Below are 22,987 nucleotides of genomic sequence, written 5' to 3' on the forward strand. Positions count from 1 at the left end.
CTTTTAAATAATTTTCATGTTTTGAGGAAGGAATTACTTATTTCCTTTAAAAATATATACCATAGACAAACTTTCTTACATATAGCTCTCATCCTCTTGTTATCATTTTCCTTAAATTTCAAGTTTCTATTTGAATGAATAACATATGTTCTAACTACTTCTTTAAATTTTTCCTTAGTAGCAAAATAAGTCCCTAACTCCCACTTGTAATCCGTCATTCTTTTCTGAAGCTTGAATGTTGGAAAATCACATTTTAACACCTCTTCATCTTAACTATCATACTCTTGGGGTAACTCATCAATATCATATTCCTAAATGACACTCAAACATTTATAACTTTTCTTTGGAACCTCTTCATCTTCACTATCAACTGAGCCACCACCTTCAACTACTTATTCCACATCCATTTGTTTACTTGGTCTCCAAACCTTGGTTTTCCCCTTCCCTTTACCTTTTCCTTTGCCTTTCCTTTTTCCTTTATATTTTTCTTTGCCCTTCCCCTTTCTTTTAACTTTTCCTTTGTCATTCCCCTTTCCTTTGCCATCCTCTTTATCCACAAATAATTTCTTTACCAATTCCTATAACATCCTTATAAGAATCCTCAAAGTTCACATTCAAAGCACTGTTATTTTCACTACCACCATCTTCATCTTCTTGATTATATTCCAGACCCTCATCTTCAACTTGGTTACAAATAAGTCCCATAGCTACTAAATCTTTTTAAACACGTACCAGATACGGTGTGTCCTCCAATATATCAACTTCTTGATCACATATCATACAATCAGTGATCCCCTCTAAAGTAATATCCATTATTGCATCCTCAGACACAATGCCCCCCTCCAAACTAACATCTTGACATGAATCTTTTTGGTCAATACCCTCAGTGGTCCCATTCAAATTAACATTCTCAAATGAATCTTCTTGATCAACTGCAGTTGTATCTTCTACACCAGTGGTCCCTTCTGTTAGACGATAGTACCGATCTAGAATGGGGGGTTGAATAGATCAGTATTTAAAATTTTTAGCGCTTTTTAAATTTGTTTTTAAAGGTTGCGAAAGCTCCCTAGGCCACGATCGTCTAAACAATATGTTACTGGAAAGATCGGATATGCGTGAAACCTAATGGAATGACTAAGATAAAGCTAATCAACAACAATCTTAATCAATCGATCAAATACATAAATTATTGATATAGCTACCACCAATGATGAATTAAAACAATGAGAAAACAAGCAAAATATTGATAAACTTGTCTGAAGTTAATTTTATCAAACACTTGGTGTGCACACTACACCAAGACTTAATTTCACTATAATTGATAGTGAAGAATTTTCCTTAGTTACAACCAAAGTGGTTGCAACAATTTATCAAACAACTTTAATGCACAACAATTAAGCGAGATGAAGTTACCAATTAGTTTCACACAAGGTTCAATTTATGCAGAAACTAAAGAGTTGGAGAAAGAGAGAACAACACCAAATTTGTTTAGGCAGTTCCCCTTTCGTCCTTGCTTAGGTTACGTCTGCCCCCAATTCTAAAACTAGAATTGAGATATTTATTATCAATTCGCAAAGTTTATATAAGAGAAGAAATAATCACCACCAAGCAAACCTAAGTGTTGTTGTAGATCCTATTCACTTCTCTCCCCCTGATTTGAGTTGAACCAAGTCCTTCAAACGTTCAGAACAAACCTCCGATTGTAGCTACCTTATTGCAAGAACTTCAAGTTCTCAAAAACTCTAGCTCGGTTGATTTCGATCAGATATGCGTGAAACCTTCGATTGTAGATACCTTATTGCAAGAACTTCAAGTTCTTCAAAACTCTAGCTCGGCTGATTTCAATCGCGACACGCTTGAACCCAAACCTTTCTTCACAATCCTTCGATTATCGTTACTCGTTCGAATGAACCCTCAGTTCTTCAAACCTTTCACTCGACTGAATCTATGAAGCAAAGATTTATGCAAGAAACCCCAAATCTTGGAGGACCAAACCTAAGATTTTATTCAAGAAAAACCCACTAAAAACCTATATCCAAACTAAGATACACAATCCTATTTGGACGTTATCACCACAATAATGCATTATGATCAACAAAAATTGTTATGTGTAGTTGTTGAAACATGCAATGAAGAATGAAGATGAAGAGGAAATTTAGTGTATATCTTTCTCTTTTCTTGTTATTAATTTGAAAATGAGACTCAAATATATATATATATATATATATATATATATATATATATATATATATATATATATATATATATATATATATATATATATATATATATGGACCAAGTGAAAAACACAGCAGGACTTTTAGCAAAAATACATAGCAGAAAAATGAGTGAAATCAGCGACCACTCGACCTGTTCACCCTAGGGACTCGACCTCTTCAGACCCGCAACAACACAATTCAAATAAAACAGGTTATGAGTCGACTAAAATAGTAGATGAGTTGACTCATCTTGTTTTTCCAAAAATGAGTCGACTCAAAGACTCGACTTGTTCAAACCCACAACAACATAATTCAAATAAAATAGGTTATGAGTCGACTCAAACAAGAGATGAGTCAACTCATCTTGTTTTTCCGTAAATGAGTCGACTCAAAGACTCGACCTGTTCAGACTCGTGAGTTACAAATAAAATGACGTGCATGAATGAGTCGACTCAAAGATTTTATGAGTCAACTCAAAGATTTTAAATGGTAAAAAATGAGTTTTTAAGATGTATTTTGGTCAACCCAAACCATTATTTTATGGACCTAAGGTGCCAACAATGATCAAGTGAAATATTGACATATATGAGATGCTCCTATATGCATAGACACATTGAATTGATACTTTGATCATGTTAAAAAATGAATGCAATCTACGATATGATGACAACATCCAAAGTACACAGTATGAGCTACTAAAAGGTTTGACATCATTAAAATAAGGACTAAGAACCTTTTCCCTCACTTCCCCCTTTAGATGATGGCAACTCGTGGCACAATCTTTCATATCGCGTACTTTGATAGACATCCTCCCCTAATTTTATGCATTCCTTTGAAAAAAAATTGCTATCATGATCATAAGTTGTGTTTCCATTGCTTCTCCCCATTTGACAACATCAAAAAGAGACAAGGGCAAGGTCAAACAAAATCAAAATATATTCATAAGCACATAATCAACCACTTTGCAACAGATTAACATCAACAACCATTCACATAAAATGAAGTTAATGTAAGAAATATAATCATAAATAAGACACATAACTAAAAAAAGAAATTTAGTACACTATATAGCCAAATTTGTTTAACATAAGTTCCAAGACAAATAAACTAAACACAATAACATGCAAACATGAAATGCAACAATGGTCATAATGATGAATGCATGTTAAATATGATTCCTAAGCAAGTTTACACATATTTCAAACATAGAAATAGATTAAGCTTAGACCAAACCATAAAATAAACATCAACAAAGTACATTATATAGAACAAATACATACATATATAAATGATCAAGATAATTCAAATAGATAGGAATTATATTACCTCTATTGACGCTAAATGATGAATGCCTTCACATAGCTCGCACTTATCATTGTGATTAATTAAGGAATAAACAAGCATAAATATAAAGCAATCAACAAAAATACATTCTCTGGCAATTTTCGAATAAGATTCATCAAAGGAAACATGCACAGATTCTTCAATGATACATAACCTTTTGTTGTATACCTTATATGCTTTACTAGATTGAGAGTACCCGAGAAAGATACCTTCATCGGCTTTTGAGTCAAATTTACCAAGGTTTTCTTTACCATTATTTAACACAAAGCATTTACATCCAAAGACATGAAGATGTGAAACATTAGGTTTCCTTCCCTTTAACAATTCATAAGGAGTTTTGTTGAGAATAGAACAAATGAGTATCCTATTCAAGACATAATAAGTCGTATTTATCGCTAGTAAAAGATACTTCATTCAAGTCAAGCATGTATATGTTATTTACCCTCAAGCCCTTAAACACATCATTCCTTTTGTCATTATGTTCAATCATGCAACAATCTTTTGAAAATGATACTTTATATCCTTTGTCGCATAATTGACTAATGCTAATAAGATTGTGCTTAAGGCATTCAACTAAAAGGACGTCTGAGATAGTAGTAGATGAGGGATTACATACACTATATTTTCCGAGTATAACTCCCTTGCTATTATCACCATAGGTTACAGATACTTTCTTCTTAGCCATAAAGTCAAAGAATAAGGAAATGTCACCTGTCATATATCTTGAGCATCCATTATCGAGAAACCATGTTCTCTCCGTAGCCTCAAGACATTCCACCTACAAATTAATCAAGGGAAGGAGGTACCCAATTTTCCTTGGGTCCTTGTGTGTGAGTCAAACTTTGGTTTCATTTGGGCAACCATTGGAAAATGCCTTTAGGAACCAAAAATCTTCTAAATCGACATTTAGCAATAATGTGTCCCCTCTTGCAACAATATAAACAATTTAAGTTCGGATGAGAGTTGCTTTTGCTAACTTGATTTTTTACCACATAAGTGTATTTTTTATAAGGATTATTCATGTTACTTCTAAAACGTGATTGATCAATAGCAAAAGTAACTTTAGGTTGTAAAGCCTTGTTTAATTTAGCTTGAAGAGTTCTAATCTCTCTTTGCAAAATGTGAGAAGTTTCACATCCAGACCATCTAAATCAAAATCCCCTATCATCTTCAGTTTTGCCTTTAGTAGCCTTTATCATAAATATCTTTAAAGTTTCTAATTCCTTTTCGGAATCAAAAACCTTATTTTCTAAATACCAGAAAGTCTTCTTATTTGAGGATAAGCGTTTAAAAGCTTCCTTGGCTTCATTGTGTAGAGTACTAAAGGCTTTTTGCAAATCAAAATAAGACATTTTATCAACATGATCATATTTAGAATGACTTACATTCCTTTTCTTCTTTTGATGAGCCATAAGACAAAGATTGACCTTTTCTTCTTCATCACTTGAGTTATCATCGCTTGAGGGCTCACTATCGCTCTCCCATGCAATGTATGTGTAAGACCCCAATTTTGATCCTAAGATCCCTCATGTAATTTCATCATAAGCATTAGCATTGGGATCATACCTTGGCATCCTCCTTACCCCTTTTCATTGGGTTTATTTTGGGAGAGGTCACCAAGCACTTTGTGATTATATCATACTTGTATTTTATCATTTCACTAACCAAAATACCAAAAATATGTCTTTGCATTTGTCTAACTCTTTTGTAGGAAAGGCATGATTCCATTGATTCATCAAGTTCACATCTAGGGTTTGAGACCCTCATGAACAAAGAGCATAACCAAGAATTGATTCAAGAATGGCCGTGAACATTATATACGAGTCCCAATGATCTCTACTGTAACACCTCAAAATTTGCCCTCTTCTCTTGGGACTAGCATTAACATGTTGCATGCATTTTTAGGTCATTAGGCATTGCATATTGCATATCGTGTGGTTACATTGTGCAAGTCATCCTCACAAGTCTTGACCAGGAGATGAGGAAGTCAAAGTGCAAGCCTAGGGTTTACTGACTGATCATTGGCCATCTGAGGATTGGGCTGTGAATTAGGGTTTTGTGATTCTCAAAGGATATTGATCTTCATCTTGATTGCAATGATACATCATCATCATCATGGTTGGATGTCATCAGGAGATTGAAGAAGATTCCTTGAGATTAGGGTTTTGACCACTGGTCAACCCTAATCAGTTGCATTGGGCCAGTCAGGGCATGATCAGGAGATGGGGTTCATGATGGTTATGGGGTTCATTGTGTGATTATATTGTGCTTATTGAGGCTAGGGTTTCACCCTTGAGCCATTTCAGTTGAAGATTGGGGTTCAATTTGATCTATGCATTGCCAGATTCATTTATCAGTTGAAAAAGTCAACTGTGGTCAACTGTACATGATCTGATGGATTTGGAGGTGGAAATGAGTTGGATACACTTTATTCATGTTGGGACAAGTGTTATATGACATCTTAAAGCTTAAGAATGGAGAAAATCAAGTCAGGACAAAAACTGCCAAAAATAGAAAGTGACTTGTAATTGAAGTTTCCAAAAATGGAAAGTTTTTGACCTCAAAGCCACGTGTCCAAGGAAGCTTCAAATGCAAATTTGTTCAACATGAAAGTTGTAGATCTTGTTCTCACCTTTCCAAAAAGTCCAAGAACTTGAAAATCCAATGTATGGTTGGAAAATTATGGCTCAGTGAATTTCAAAAATGACCCGTAATCAGGAGGCCATAAGTTCCACATGGTTTGTCCAAATTGCAAGTTCTTTATATGCACAAACTCCATTTGACATGTACTTTCATGGTGCATAATTGGATTTTTCCAAAAATGGCCAAGGCAAAAAGTCACTTTTCAACTGGACAGCTGAATTGGACCAGGGGCAAAATTGTCCAACTCTCAAAATAATTGGAATTTTTGAGTGGGGATTTTTGCTACACCTCATAATTGGCATTTTAAGCTTGGTTGAATCATCATTTCATGGCTAAAGCATATGGTATGAGATTTGGCTTGAAAAATGGAAGTGTAAAATTGGATATTTTGCTACCACATAGTGAAATTGAGAAATAAGCATCCAATGAGAGTGAGGCAAGTGGCAATGGATTACACATGATATTTAGAGTTTGCATGAGCTGTCAACAGATGTCATTGAGCTGGCATAGTGAAATTCCATTTTTGCCCTTTCTTACAAATAACCATTTTTACTTACAATGCCAATTTTGTTAACAAGGTGATTAAGGGATAATTAAGCATTCATATATAAAGAAAAACACATTTCCCCAAATTGGATCTGAAATCTCTAAAATTCTCTCAATTTCATCAAGAACTAAAAAGCTTCAAATCAAAAGTTCATCACCAATTCTCAACCAAACTTCGAAATTCTTTTTGATCTGAACTCCAATCATCATCCTTAGCAACTGTTTGTGGAGATTGAAGGTGGAAAAGGCTTGGATCGTGACTGTTCATAACAACCTCAACAATGGTGAAATCGAATTTTGAGCACTAGAAGCCACATTGTTCGAACCTGAGCTTGGAACTCAACTTCTTGAAGCTTGTTGCGCAGCTGTTTTGGACTCATAGGCCTGGAAACATCACGAACAATACCGCCATTTCCAGGTTTGAGGTTTTTTCGAATCTCATAATTTGCTTCAAGTTCATGTGCGTTTGGTAGTGCATGCTGTGTAGGTTATGATGATAGTTTTAGTTTTGCAAATGGATGAACCTAGGGAAAGATATCTGGATTCGAAAATTTGAACACAAACCCTAATCTCTTCGATCCGCTTGATTTAGGAATTGTTAGGTTACAATAGGTTAGTATTTGGATTGTAGAGGTTGAGACGGTTCTAACGAGTATCTATTTGTTCATTTCCATGGAGATTTGTTGTTCTTCGAATTTCTTGAATTCTGGAAAAAAGCTTGAGCGAAAGTGATGAAGGAAGCGCTGTAGATCTTCATTTCTATTTGAATTTTTAAATTTAGTGTTTCCCTCCCGCGCCATCGCTAATTGCAAAAGTGCCACTGAATGTTTTAATTAATTTGATTTAATTCTTCAAAAATTCATTAACACATGAAATAATTCATAAAAAATTGCAGAAAAATCAGAAAAATATGAGAATTGTTTTGTTGACTTTGTTGTTGAGTGTAGATGATTTTTGACCTATTGGTCAAAGTTGTGCTTGGTAAAATTATCATTTGACTTAGGCTTCTTTCACATGTGTTACATTTTGACACCTTGCACCAATTTGATCATGAAATTCTCATATTGTAAAATAAATTCTTGAAAATTTTTGTGATGATTGTTGACTGGATGCTGTTTATTTCCATGTAAATTTCATGAGTTTTTGATACCTGATCATTGAGTTATGAATTTTGGAACTTAGGCGTGACAATTTGTGTCACACCTCATTATGTCAATTTGCTGGATTTTTTTGAGTGACCTAGACTTGTTGGAATGACATGAAATTTTGCATGAAGGTTGATTAACATGTTGAGATGTTGTATGAATTTTTGTGGAATTTTACATTTCATTTTCAAATTGATTGTGATTTTTCATTTCTGATGGTTGAATTTACAAGCTTGTGTGACATAGGTTGGTAGATTGATTGTGAAATGCTCATATGGTATTGGATAATCATGAAATTTGATATGCTTGTAATAGACACATAATATGACATCCCTGTTTTGGTCTCATCCATTTCTTTTTTGTTTTCATTGAGATATGAATTTTTGAAGTGGATGTATGTATTGATGTTGTGATTTGGAGCCTATAATTGTGTCTGTTTTTGTTGATTTTCATTGACATGGTTCCATTTGCCCAATTGAGCTCAAATTTGACATGGTAGTCCTTGAATATCCCCTGTTTAGGTGTAATTTATTTGAGATTTTTTGGATTTGTTTTGATGTGGATTTGAACGCAATAGTTCTGTTTGCATGTTTGGTGCTCCATTTGACATAAGTTGAATTGTTTTGTGCATAGCATGAGCATGATGAATGATATAAACATGAGACCAATGGTGTTTGCTCTTGTTTGACATTAATTTGAGTTTGGTTGGTGAATACCTTGCTGTTTAGGGATTTTTTCTTGCTTTGGACCCTAGGCTTAGCCTAGTGGTCTTGTTGCTAATATTTGCTTGATTTTTCAGGATCAAAAGCATAATGCACATGGAGAATGAATCAAGTTAAATTTAATTGATGTTGTTTGATGTTTGTACACTAACATAACATTGTTTTGTAGGTGGTGAAGCTTAGGCTTGAGCTTTGAGCTTGCTTTATTGTGCATTGCTTTGTATAGTTTGATTGATTGAACACTTGCTGTTTAGTTTTGTCTGTCTGAATACTAACTGTGTGTGACTGTTTCCAGGTACTTTTAGTTGCTCAGTTCCTTGTGAACTTTTGCTTTGCTTTGCTTAAGCAACTTGCATTGAGGTAGGTCCTCTTGACTTCATGTAGTCTGGAGACCCGGCTGTTACCGGGCCGGGCAAATAAATGTCTGAAGTCCTCCTTAAGAGGCAATGATTGTGGTTGTTTAATTTTGTGCCTAAGCAGGTGAAAGTCCTTAATCAAGGCAATTGGTGGAAGGTAGGGGTATGCAGTCTACCCCCCACTATTCTGTGAGTCTTCTCCTTGCTCCCATTACATGGTTGTAGCATTGAGATCAAAAGCCCAAGATCTGTTGTGTCAGAGTCATCGAGTATAAAAGGGTTCCCCTATTCTGGACCCATGCTCATTTGTCAGCTCTCCCTGGTTAGGGATAAGAGCTGTGAGGTCTCATCCTCACTTCATCCTTTCATCTGCTTCACCTTAGCCTCGTAATGGCAAGGTTAAGAGCAAACCCAGCCCGTACAGACGACTTGCTTCGGCAGTCAAACCTATTGTGTGAGCCACTTGTTTGGTTATAGTGCGTGCTGTGTGGATATCTGGTTGAGATGCTTGTTCTCATTTGATGTATGCTTGAATTATTTTGTATGCTTATGTGCTGGCTTCTTTCCTGGATAGGAATAGTTTGCTTATGCAAGTAGGATAGAAAACCGAACTTAGGGTAACGATGCATGACAACACTAGGCTCGAGTCCAGCTCCCTAGTAGTGTGTCTTTCCCCGGTTTCTGGTTAGCAATTCAGTCCCTTTCAGGGGAACTACATCGCGTTGATCCTCGTTCCAGACGAGGTATGTAGGCAGGTGGTCGTGCGAGACCACTCCGGGCAACCTTTTTCTTTTTTGCGTGCGTTTACTTGTTATCTGATTGTGTTTTGGCTCGGATGCCGATGTAAGTCCAGGATTGGCTGTCGGGCTCCACGTTTGCCCTTGTGTGCGTGTTTTGGTTCGGATGCCGACGTAATTCCATCAAGTGGTTGTCGGGCTCCATGTTTGCCACCTTTGTTTGTTTGATTGTTTTGTGTTGTTTGGCGTGCGTAAGCCGAACTACAGTGGCTCTGATTCTTGTTCCAGACAAGATATGTAGGCATAAGGTGCGATACCTTATCGAGCTCGTTCCTCCTAACCCCACCTGCGTTCCCCGTGTGTGTGTGTGATGTTTAGCAACCTTTTCTTTATTCTAGGACGTGGATCCCGTCGAGTACGACGGACGTGAGGGGTGCTAATACCTTCCCCTTGCGTAACCGACTCCCTTACCCTTTCTCTCTGGTCGCGAGACCATGTTCTTTCCAGGTTTCTCTGAGCGTTTCCTTTCCCTATTTTGGGATAAATAACGCGCAGTGGCGGCTCTGTGTGTGTTTTGTTTTTAGCTCGCCGGTTGATTTTTCGCAGGATGCGACAGCTGGCGACTCTGCTGGGGACCTCGCTGTAGACCTATGCTGGTCCACCGTCCCTAAGCGAGTCCTTCCTAGCGTTTTAGGGTAGTTTAGGTTGCTTGTTTTGCTTTATTTATTGCATTTATTATTCTAACCAGTGTGTGTATATATTTGCATAAATATTTGCATGCATCATACTATCATGTTGTTGCCGTCCTCTATGCAGGTGGTTCCTCTGTTTGGGGTGGGTGTTCTGAGTGGGGCTAAAACCCAGGCCCGAGTATACACCTAGGATTAGCGTGGTCTCGCGTCGCTCACATGTCGGTTGGGCATGATGTTGCGACGTGACATACCACAAGCCGGACGAGGTTCATCTGAGAAATGCTCTTCCAGTGGGATTTTCCACTTTGGTTGGGTTATCTCTTTTGGGCTATTGACTTCGGTGACCGATCATTTCCCGGATCTTTGGTTCAGACGATCTCAGGAGAGCTACAATGGCACACCCGAAAGGGCAAACCCATTGAGTATCTCTGCCCGATTGTCGAGACTATTGTCCGCCTTAGGATGACCTGTTTAGAATTTACCTGTGAGGGGAGGGTGATTCTTACAGATGCATGTTCTGTTGGTGACTCAGATGGTGACTTTTTGTTCCGTGGATCAGAGTCATATTTATAAGTCGGATTTATGGTCATTTATTGCCGAGACGCCGGAGTGCTGTCCGTGATTTATCAGTGGGGATCCGTTTATTTCAGGATTCCCCGGGCCGAGTTATTTATCAGTGGGGATCCGTTTATTTCAGGATTCCCCGGGCCGATTCAGTGGTTATGGTATCTGTTCAGAGATGGTTTGATGATGATGATGATGTATCTTTCTTCCGTTTATTTCGGAACCCGTGGGTCAGATTTGTGGTTACATTTTCGCCTTCAGATGGTTGTGATCGGTTCAGAGATCCGAGCTGTGATTCAGCGCAGATGATCAGATGACTTGGAGGATGGCAATGCATTGCATTCATACATCTGCATCATTTTGCATTCATCTGCATCAAACCTACGTCTGGCCATATGGGGAGTATGATGGATTGAGAATCTGGTTGAGAGACATCTTGAATTTCAGAATGTGGATGTCAAAATATTATCTGTCTTGATGAAACCAGAATCAAAGGACAGAGTCTTCCTCATATGGATAGATGTTGCATTCATGCATATTGACCCATTTGCTGTTTTGTAGGTGTCAACCGGTGCGCATAGCTCGTTTGCTCAGATATCCTGCTGGGGGCAACAAATCCAAACTGATGGATCCTCCCAACGCCGACATCCTCGAACTGAAAGAGATGGTGAGGGATTTGTTCAGTGTTGTGCAAGGGCTTGCCTTGGGGCAGAAAGTCATGGCCGAGAGATTAGAAAGGATTGAGGGCTGGATGATCAAGGAGAAAGTTCGGGGAAAGGTTTCGTCATCCAAAGTAACAAATCCCTCTGGTTCTGTGGTGAAGAAATCCCTTGACAGTGGTCAGCCCAAGAAGAAGGTTGAATCAGGTGGTGCGCAGACTAAAAGAGAATACGGTAAGGATCGTTACCACCCTTATGCTGCCACCGTAACCATTCCTGTTGGTGATTCATCTGCACTACAGCGACAACCACTACCTCAACAGAGGACACAAAGAGCAGTGGGCCAAGTGAGAAGAAGGACGACAGACCGTCATTTCAATAAGCCGCCTGTGACTTACGCCTCTCTGTTTAAAAAGTTGAAGGATCTTGGGTTGGTACAGCCAAGGATGTTGACTCTGTTGAAATCTGATCAGAGGTCTGCCAGTTACGATGAGAATGTCAGGTGTGAGTTCCATGCTGGTGCTCCCGGGCACAGTGTAGAGGACTGCAAAGCTTTTAAGCACGTAGTCCAAGACCTGGTGGATTCCAAGGCTATCAATTTTGCACCATCGCCAAATGTTAATGCCAATCCCATGCCGGCACATGGTCAGGCGATGGTGAGTGCAATTGCTGAAGATTCGGATCACGCCTGTGGGATGGGTGAAGAGACTGATGGTAACTGCAAGTTCAATGGTTGGATAAAGCCGTGCGTACCAGGAAGCTGGAAGGATTAAAAAAGATCAGCACTGTCACTCATCCTGAAGAGTAATAATTTCTTGTTTTCAGTTTATATGCATGAAAGCCATACGTGTTGCCCGACACGTAATGGTTCATTGTAAGGGCCACCTCATGTTCATAAATTTGCATTTTCTGCATCATGAATAAAAGGATGTTTTTCAGTCAAAAAGCGGTGTTCCCTGTTTTTCATTTATTTTTGCAGTTTAAAAACAAATAAAAATGGCAATGTTTGTTTTCTGTTTTTTCCTTTTTGATTTGTCTTGTTCCGAATTCAAAAATAATTCTCCGGATCTCGTTGATAACAATTTGGTTACACCTCATATGACTTCGACAAACCGATCTATCTTGCTGAAGAAGAAGACGAAGAGGATTGTGATCTGCTGGGAGATTAGCCAGGTTGTTGAAACAAGAGGAGAAGGTGATTCAGCCGCCCGAGGAGCGGGTTGAGATTGTTATTCCACGCACCGCCGAGGTCAGGAAGGAGATGAAAATCCGGGCCGTTTCAGAGGCAAGTTGAAAGCAGGATGGTAGGCTTGTTGGAAGAGCATGTGGATGTCTCTACCTGGTCATGTCAGGGTATGCCGGGACAGATATCGATATCATTATGTTCAAGCTACTATGGAAAGAAGACTGTCCTCTTGAGAAGCAGAGCGTCGATGCCACGTATCAGGGTGACTTTGTTTCATGATGTGACTCATCATGATATCGAATGCTATGACATGATAGCAAAGTCCCAGTCAGAAGTGGGGCATCTGGCGGACCGGGGCAAGTTGTTTGACCGGTTGAAACAATTCAAACTGAGGTTGAATTCAAGTCAGTGCACTATCAGAGTGCAATCCGGTAAATCGTCGGGGTTCGTTATAAGAGAGGAATCGAGGTTGATCCTGCTAAAAAAAAAAAAAAAACGACAACAAAATGCCTGAACCGAGAAAAAGGAAAGAGAGGTTCGTGGTTTCTTAGAAAGATTGAACTACCTGTCATGGTTCACATCTCATCTAATAGCCACGTATGAACCTATATTCAAGACTGTTGAAAAAAAATCGAACGGTCAGGCGAAATAATGATTGCCAAGGGGCATTGAAAGAAATAAAGGAATAAGTTGCAGGAACCTCTGATTCTGATATCTCCTGTGGGAGGAGCAATTGTCAGTTCTGTACTTGACGGCCTTCGAGGGATCCACAAGGTGTATTGGGTCAGCATGACAAGTCTTGTCGAAAAGAGCATGCAATTTACCTTAGCAAAAAGTGTACCGACTGTGAAACAATACGTTCACTGTTCGAGAAAACTTGCTGTACTTTGGCATAGGCTGCTCGCCGACTGAGACAGTATATGCTGATTCATGCCACTTTGTGGATTTCCGAGATGGATCCGATCGAGTATGTGTTTGAGAAGCCAGCGTCGACCGGACGGGTTGCGGGAGAGCAAAAGAATGTTGACTGATTTGTGATCCGCTCAGAAAGCAATCAAGGGGTGTATTGTCTGATTACATCTCTCTGCAACCCGTGGAGGATAATCAACCGATGAAGTTTGAGTTCCCTGATGAGGACATCTCGAGGTACTCAAATCGAAAGATTGAGAGTGACCGATCCCGGAGGAGGGACCTGACCCTGAATCCGAACGGATTCTGATGTCTGATGGGGAGGTTAAGGTGAATAAGATTTTATTGCCCGGCTAACGTTTGAGTGTACCCACAGTGGTGGCGGAGTACGAAGCTTGTAGCCCAGGTACTGAACCTCGAGGAGTGCATCTACTGGGGCAACTCCTTTCTCATTGGTATATGGGATGGAGGCTGTATTACCTGTTGAAGTTCAGATTCCCTCTTTGAGAGTCCTGATGGACGTGAAATTGCAAGAGGCTGAATGGGTAAGGACCAGGTACGAAGAGTTGAGCCTGATAGAGGAAAAGAGGCTGGCAGCCATCTGTCATGGACAGTTATATCAGCAGAGGATGAAGCGTGCTTTTGACAAGAAGGTGCGACCTCGGATATATCACGTGGGTGATATGGTACTGAAAAGGATCCTTCCTCCTCAAAACGATCGAAGGGGCAAACGGACACTCAGTCGTGAATCCCCAGCGTGGTCAAGAAGGTTTTCTCTGGTGGAGCCTTGTTGTTAACGACCATGGATGGCGAAGATTTTCCATCCCCTGTGAATGCGGACGCAGTTAAAAAATACTTCGTATAAGAGACCCGCTGGACGAAAAGAATAAAATAGTCCAGGCAAAAATGGGCATCCCGGCGAACCAAAAACAGAAAAAAGGTTCGGGCAAAAATTAGGGATATAAATGAAAAAATTGTACACCCGGCAAGTCGAAAACCTGAAAAGGCGACTTGGGCAAAAAAGGGTATCCCGGTGGACTGAAAACCCGAAAGGGCAGTCCCGGCAAAAGAGGGATTGAAACGAACAACTGCGTCCAGCATGATCGTTTGCGCTTTGGTTAAAGCATCATGGATAATACCCTGTAGGGATCAGTCGGAAACGTCTTGTTCAGAAGGCAGAAAGCATGGAGAGTCTGAGGACATATGGGGTGTAACCGAGTTGGAACTCGATGAGATCACGGGTTTCACATTGCCATTAGGATAGATTTTTCCTTTTGAGCGCAATTACCTCTTTTCAGGAATTGCTTCCTTTTGTATTGCTCAATTTGAGCCACACTTTTCCAATCAATAAAATGCATATTCAGTCAAATAATTTTGTTTTTGTTTTTCATTGCCGCTTTGATTGCAAAAACATCCAGATATTTTTGATAAAGAATCTTGCATTTTTAACACATACAGGTTCCTTCCAATGCATGTTTATAAGATTGAAACTTGAAATCTTATTCGGAAGGTTGAGTGACCCAAGTGTTGAAATCTTGACACGCCCGGGGCACGGTTTTATCTAACGATCTCTTTTGCAGGTGCTGTTAGATATTCTTCACTCACTTGCAGGTTGTGATGTGGAAGCTGTTGACAAAACAAATCCCCAGGGAGTTCGCTCAGGAACGAATAGTGGAAAGAACGACGAAGACGTTGAGACGTACGACGTTCCTTGATGATAATCAAGAAGACTCTTCAAAGTCGGAAGATTGGAAAGTATGTAATTCCCCGCAGAGCCCGATCAGGGACGAGTGCATGAAGAAAGGACGAAGAGACGACGAGAGGCGTCCGACGACCCTTGCAATTAATCAAGAAGACTCTTCAAAGTCGAAAGATTGAAATTTCTGTATAACTCCCAGGAGTACATCTCTCGTCGAGCGCGGAGCGACTTGGAATATAAGATGATGGAGCAGAAAAGGTCCAGACGAGTCTGGGAATTCTCAAAAGTGGAAAGATGATACGAGATTGGGAGGTAGATACCGTGGTTCGATGAGTCGATGGGTGTTCTGTACCAACTATTCTCATTTCCCAGCTAGGTCCCCAAGAAGAGTTATAGGGAGCCAAATCCCCAGCAGATCCAGGGTCTGTGGATTTCTCCAGCCGAGTCATGGTGGTTATCTCCGGCAGGTTTACAATGGTGTTTCCTCAGCAGCCAGGCCAGAAGGTTGCTATTCCCCGAGTGGAGCGGGTCTTTTTCAAAGAAATATATCTCCAGCAGTTCCCCGAGTGGAGCGGGTTTCAATGATATATATCTCCAGCAGTGTTCATCCTACCAGTGGATTGGACAAGTTCCCGTAGCGGACGGATTTTGCATCCCCGGCTAAGTGTGTCCTACATGTGGATTAGATGGGTCTTCCCCAGCGGAGTAGCATTCGCTTCCCTAGCAAGGCCAGGATGGTTATCCCCCAGCAGGTGTCAGATCAATGCTTCCCCAGTTGCCAGGCCTGGAGATTGCTATTTCCCCAGCGGAATATCTGTGAGCATTTCCCCAGTAAAGTTGTCAGGTATCTGTGAGGGTTTCTCGAAGCAGAGGTAGGATGTACATCCCCAGCAAGTCAAAGACTGTTGTATCTCCACAGAGTGTTGGTGGTTCTTATCCCCAGCAGTTTCCCGAGCGGATTGGGTGCAAAGGAAGTTCTTCCCCAGCAAGGGACTACCTTTCCCCAGCAGCAGTATTACTCCCCAGCAGGGTGGAGTTGGAGCAGTGACGAGTTCCTCAGCAGAGTGTCTCGTGCTCCTCAGAAGAGTCCCTTGAGGGGAATATTTTTTATGCATTCATCATGAAAAAATAACATGGCATATTGCATAGAAAAATAAATAATCGCGTAGCATTTCCATGGTTATGGAGCATTACGCAGAAAAAGATCATGCATCATTGTTGCAAGCATAGAGCTAGTCTCAAGCCGTGGTTACCGTTTGAGAGGTGGTTGTGCCAGAAAGAGAAGATGTTACTCTGCGAAGTTTGGCATCATGACGTCAGATCAGCAATGTTCCCCAGTAGTGCGATATTGGAGGAAATGTTTCCGTCGGACAGAGATGGAAATAACATCAGAGGACGTTACACGATCAACGCAATTCAAGCCGTGGTTACCGCTTGAGGATTGGTTTTGCCGGATAGTGAAGACGATACTCCGAGGAGTTCAGCAGCGGGATTTTGGAGCAACAGTATTTCCCAGTCATCAGTAAGTGTCTGGTCGAGCTTTCTTTGGTGTCCTGTAAACATCATCATTCGATGTCCAGTAAACGTCGAGTTATTTCCCAGTCATTGTTTAATGTCTGGTCGGTCATTGTTTGATGTCCTGTCAACATCCTTGTTTGATGTCCTGTCAACATCCTTGTTTGATGTCCTGTCAACATCCTTGTTTGATGTCCTGTCGACATCCTTGTTTGATGTCCTGTCAACATCCTTGTTTGATGTCCTGTCGACATCCTTGTTTGATGTCCTGTCAACATCCTTGTTTGATGTCCTGTCAACATCCTTGTTTGATGTCCTGTCGACATCCTTGTTTGATGTCCTGTCAACATCCTTGTTTGATGTCCTGTCAACATCCTTGTTTGATGTCCTGTCAACATCATTGTTTGATGTCCTGTCAACATCATTGTTTGATGTCCTGTCAACATCCTTGTTTGATGTCCTGTCAACATCATTGTTCGATGTCCTGTCAACATCATTGTTCGATGTCCTGTCAACATCATTGTTCGATGTCCTGTCAACATCATTGTTCGATGTCCAGTAAACGTCGAGTTTTCTCCCAGTCATCAGTCAGTGTCTGGTTGAAAATGTTACTCTGAGGAGTGTGGTACCATGACGTCAGATCAGCAGTGTTCCCCAGTAGTGCGATATTGGAGGAAATGTTTCCGTCGGACAGAGATGGGAATGATATCAGAAGACGTTACGCGATCAGCGCGATTCCAGGGTTCAAATGGAGAAAAGGAGATGTTGCGACATTTTCTGGAGATCGGGGTTCAATCAGAGAAGAGTATATGCTGAGGCATTTTCCGGGGTTCAAATGGAGAAAAGGAGATACTGAGGTATTTTCTGGGGTTCAAATGAAGATTGGAGTTGAAGATTATATCCAGGAGGAGGTCCGCAGGATTATCTTCTGTTCATGTGTCACCTTAGACTTTGGCGGATGCCAGTGGAGGTCGTTACGGGTGTCTTCTGAGGAAGAGATACACATGTTACCTTCCTTTTGTGAAGGTGTACCCTCTGATATGTCGCCCTCAGAGTGGTGTTTGGTGTTATTTCCGGCGTTGCCAGCGGAATTATCACGAGAGATTGGAGAACGGGGTTCAAATGGAGAAAAGGAAATGTGGAGACATTTTCTGGAGATGGGGTTCAAATGGAGAAAGGGAGATGTTGCGGCATTTTCTGGAGAACGGGGTTCATATTGGCGATCGCGAGTTATCGTCAGGCGACTGGGGTTCAAATCGGAGAATGGGGTTCATTATTTTGGCAAAAAGGAGTGCTGAGGCATTTTCGGGGTTCAAATGCAGTGATCTGGGATCATTTGCGCAAAGAAAAATTTCGGGGTCCAAGAAAATGGAAAAAATAGAGAAAACCTTGGGGTTCAAGAAAAGCAGAAAAAAAGAATAATAATCCCGAGTGGATGTGTGGTGTTCAGGCCATGGTTATCCCTGCGTTACCATTTATTTTGGTATCCAGGTCGACGTTTTTTGAGTTTGTTTCTTCGCCGATTCTGACAGGCGTTGTTAATTATTTCCCATCAGAGTGCATATTGTTCGTCTGTTCTTGGTATTCAATCACTCTTCATCCTGATCATCTGAAAGCCGAGGCTATTCATATCGACAGGTTCACAGTGGATTGAATAGGGGCAGCTGTAACACCTAAAAATTTGCCCTCTTCTCTTGGGACTAGCATTAACATGTTGCATGCATTTTTAGGTCATTAGGCATTGCATATTGCATATCGTGTGGTTACATTGTGCAAGTCATCCTCACAAGTCTTGACCAGGAGATGAGGAAGTCAAAGTGCAAGCCTAGGGTTTACTGACTGATCATTGGCCATCTGAGGATTGGGCTGTGAATTAGGGTTTTGTGATTCTCAAAGGATATTGATCTTCATCTTGATTGCAATGATACATCATCATCATCATGGTTGGATGTCATCAGGAGATTGAAGAAGATTCCTTGAGATTAGGGTTTTGACCACTGGTCAACCCTAATCAGTTGCATTGGGCCAGTCAGGGCATGATCAGGAGATGGGGTTCATGATGGTTATGGGGTTCATTGTGTGATTATATTGTGCTTATTGAGGCTAGGGTTTCACCCTTGAGCCATTTCAGTTGAAGATTGGGGTTCAATTTGATCTATGCATTGCCAGATTCATTTATCAATTGAAAAAGTCAACTGTGGTCAACTGTACATGATCTGATGGATTTGGAGGTGGAAATGAGTTGGATACACTTCATTCATGTTGGGACAAGTGTTATATGACATCTCAAAGCTTAAGAATGGAGAAAATCAAGTCAGGACAAAAACTGCCAAAAATAGAAAGTGACTTGTAATTGAAGTTTCCAAAAATGGAAAGTTTTTGACCTCAAAGCCACGTGTCCAAGGAAGCTTCAAATGCAAATTTGTTCAACATGAAAGTTGTAGATCTTGTTCTCACATTTCCAAAAAGTCCAAGAACTTGAAAATCCAATGTATGGTTGGAAAATTATGGCTCAGTGAATTTCAAAAATGACCCGTAATCAGGAGGCCATAAGTTCCACATGGTTTGTCCAAATTGCAAGTTCTTTATATGCACAAACTCCATTTGACATGTACTTTCATGGTGCATAATTGGATTTTTCCAAAAATGGCCAAGGCAAAAAGTCACTTTTCAACTGGACAGCTGAATTGGACCAGGGGCAAAATTGTCCAACTCTCAAAATAATTGGAATTTTTGAGTGGGGATTTTTGCTACACCTCATAATTGGCATTTTAAGCTTGGTTGAATCATCATTTCATGGCTAAAGCATATGGTATGAGATTTGGCTTGAAAAATGGAAGTGTAAAATTGGATATTTTGCTACCACATAGTGAAATTGAGAAATAAGCATCCAATGAGAGTGAGGCAAGTGGCAATGGATTACACATGATATTTAGAGTTTGCATGAGCTGTCAACAGATGTCATTGAGCTGGCATAGTGAAATTCCATTTTTGCCCTTTCTTACAAATAACCATTTTTACTTACAATGCCAATTTTGTTAACAAGGTGATTAAGGGATAATTAAGCATTCATATATAAAGAAAAACACATTTCCCCAAATTGGATCTGAAATCTCTAAAATTCTCTCAATTTCATCAAGAACTAAAAAGCTTCAAATCAAAAGTTCATCACCAATTCTCAACCAAACTTCGAAATTCTTTTTGATCTGAACTCCAATCATCATCCTTAGCAACTGTTTGTGGAGATTGAAGGTGGAAAAGGTTTGGATCGTGACTGTTCATAACAACCTCAACAATGGTGAAATCGAATTTTGAGCACTAGAAGCCACATTGTTCGAACCTGAGCTTGGAACTCAACTTCTTGAAGCTTGTTGCGCAGCTGTTTTGGACTCATAGGCCTGGAAACATCACGAACAATACCGCCATTTCCAGGTTTGAGGTTTTTTCGAATCTCATAATTTGCTTCAAGTTCATGTGCGTTTGGTAGTGCATGCTGTGTAGGTTATGATGATAGTTTTAGTTTTGCAAATGGATGAACCTAGGGAAAGATATCTGGATTCGAAAATTTGAACACAAACCCTAATCTCTTCGATCCGCTTGATTTAGGAATTGTTAGGTTACAATAGGTTAGTATTTGGATTGTAGAGGTTGAGACGGTTCTAACGAGTATCTATTTGTTCATTTCCATGGAGATTTGTTGTTCTTCGAATTTCTTGAATTCTGGAAAAAAGCTTGAGCGAAAGTGATGAAGGAAGCGCTGTAGATCTTCATTTCTATTTGAATTTTTAAATTTAGTGTTTCCCTCCCGCGCCATCGCTAATTGCAAAAGTGCCACTGAATGTTTTAATTAATTTGATTTAATTCTTCAAAAATTCATTAACACATGAAATAATTCATAAAAAATTGCAGAAAAATCAGAAAAATATGAGAATTGTTTTGTTGACTTTGTTGTTGAGTGTAGATGATTTTTGACCTATTGGTCAAAGTTGTGCTTGGTAAAATTATCATTTGACTTAGGCTTCTTTCACATGTGTTACATTTTGACACCTTGCACCAATTTGATCATGAAATTCTCATATTGTAAAATAAATTCTTGAAAATTTTTGTGATGATTGTTGACTGGATGCTGTTTATTTCCATGTAAATTTCATGAGTTTTTGATACCTGATCATTGAGTTATGAATTTTGGAACTTAGGCGTGACAATTTGTGTCACACCTTATTATGTCAATTTGCTGGATTTTTTTGAGTGACCTAGACTTGTTGGAATGACATGAAATTTTGCATGAAGGTTGATTAACATGTTGAGATGTTGTATGAATTTTTGTGGAATTTTACATTTCATTTTCAAATTGATTGTGATTTTTCATTTCTGATGGTTGAATTTACAAGCTTGTGTGACATAGGTTGGTAGATTGATTGTGAAATGCTCATATGGTATTGGATAATCATGAAATTTGATATGCTTGTAATAGACACATAATATGACATCCCTGTTTTGGTCTCATCCATTTCTTTTTGTTTTCATTGAGATATGAATTTTTGAAGTGGATGTATGTATTGATGTTGTGATTTGGAGCCTATAATTGTGTCTGTTTTTGTTGATTTTCATTGACATGGTTCCATTTGCCCAATTGAGCTCAAATTTGACATGGTAGTCCTTGAATATCCCCTATTTAGGTGTAATTTATTTGAGATTTTTTGGATTTGTTTTGATGTGGATTTGAACGCAATAGTTCTGTTTGCATGTTTGGTGCTCCATTTGACATAAGTTGAATTGTTTTGTGCATAGCATGAGCATGATGAATGATATAAACATGAGACCAATGGTGTTTGCTCTTGTTTGACATTAATTTGAGTTTGGTTGGTGAATACCTTGCTGTTTAGGGATTTTTTCTTGCTTTGGACCCTAGGCTTAGCCTAGTGGTCTTGTTGCTAATATTTGCTTGATTTTTCAGGATCAAAAGCATAATGCACATGGAGAATGAATCAAGTTAAATTTAATTGATGTTGTTTGATGTTTGTACACTAACATAACATTGTTTTGTAGGTGGTGAAGCTTAGGCTTGAGCTTTGAGCTTGCTTTATTGTGCATTGCTTTGTATAGTTTGATTGATTGAACACTTGCTGTTTAGTTTTGTCTGTCTGAATACTAACTGTGTGTGACTGTTTCCAGGTACTTTTAGTTGCTCAGTTCCTTGTGAACTTTTGCTTTGCTTTGCTTAAGCAACTTGCATTGAGGTAGGTCCTCTTGACTTCATGTAGTCTGGAGACCCGGCTGTTACCGGGCCGGGCAAATAAATGTCTGAAGTCCTCCTTAAGAGGCAATGATTGTGGTTGTTTAATTTTGTGCCTAAGCAGGTGAAAGTCCTTAATCAAGGCAATTGGTGGAAGGTAGGGGTATGCAGTCTACCCCCCACTATTCTGTGAGTCTTCTCCTTGCTCCCATTACATGGTTGTAGCATTGAGATCAAAAGCCCAAGATCTGTTGTGTCAGAGTCATCGAGTATAAAAGGGTTCCCCTATTCTGGACCCATGCTCATTTGTCAGCTCTCCCTGGTTAGGGATAAGAGCTGTGAGGTCTCATCCTCACTTCATCCTTTCATCTGCTTCACCTTAGCCTCGTAATGGCAAGGTTAAGAGCAAACCCAGCCCGTACAGACGACTTGCTTCGGCAGTCAAACCTATTGTGTGAGCCACTTGTTTGGTTATAGTGCGTGCTGTGTGGATATCTGGTTGAGATGCTTGTTCTCATTTGATGTATGCTTGAATTATTTTGTATGCTTATGTGCTGGCTTCTTTCCTGGATAGGAATAGTTTGCTTATGCAAGTAGGATAGAAAACCGAACTTAGGGTAACGATGCATGACAACACTAGGCTCGAGTCCAGCTCCCTAGTAGTGTGTCTTTCCCCGGTTTCTGGTTAGCAATTCAGTCCCTTTCAGGGGAACTACATCGCCCTGATCCTCGTTCCAGACGAGGTATGTAGGCAGGTGGTCGTGCGAGACCACTCCGGGCAACCTTTTTCTTTTTTGCGTGCGTTTACTTGTTAT

This window comes from Lathyrus oleraceus, chromosome 5, assembly GCF_024323335.1.
Source record: "Lathyrus oleraceus cultivar Zhongwan6 chromosome 5, CAAS_Psat_ZW6_1.0, whole genome shotgun sequence".
NCBI lineage: Eukaryota > Viridiplantae > Streptophyta > Magnoliopsida > Fabales > Fabaceae > Lathyrus > Lathyrus oleraceus.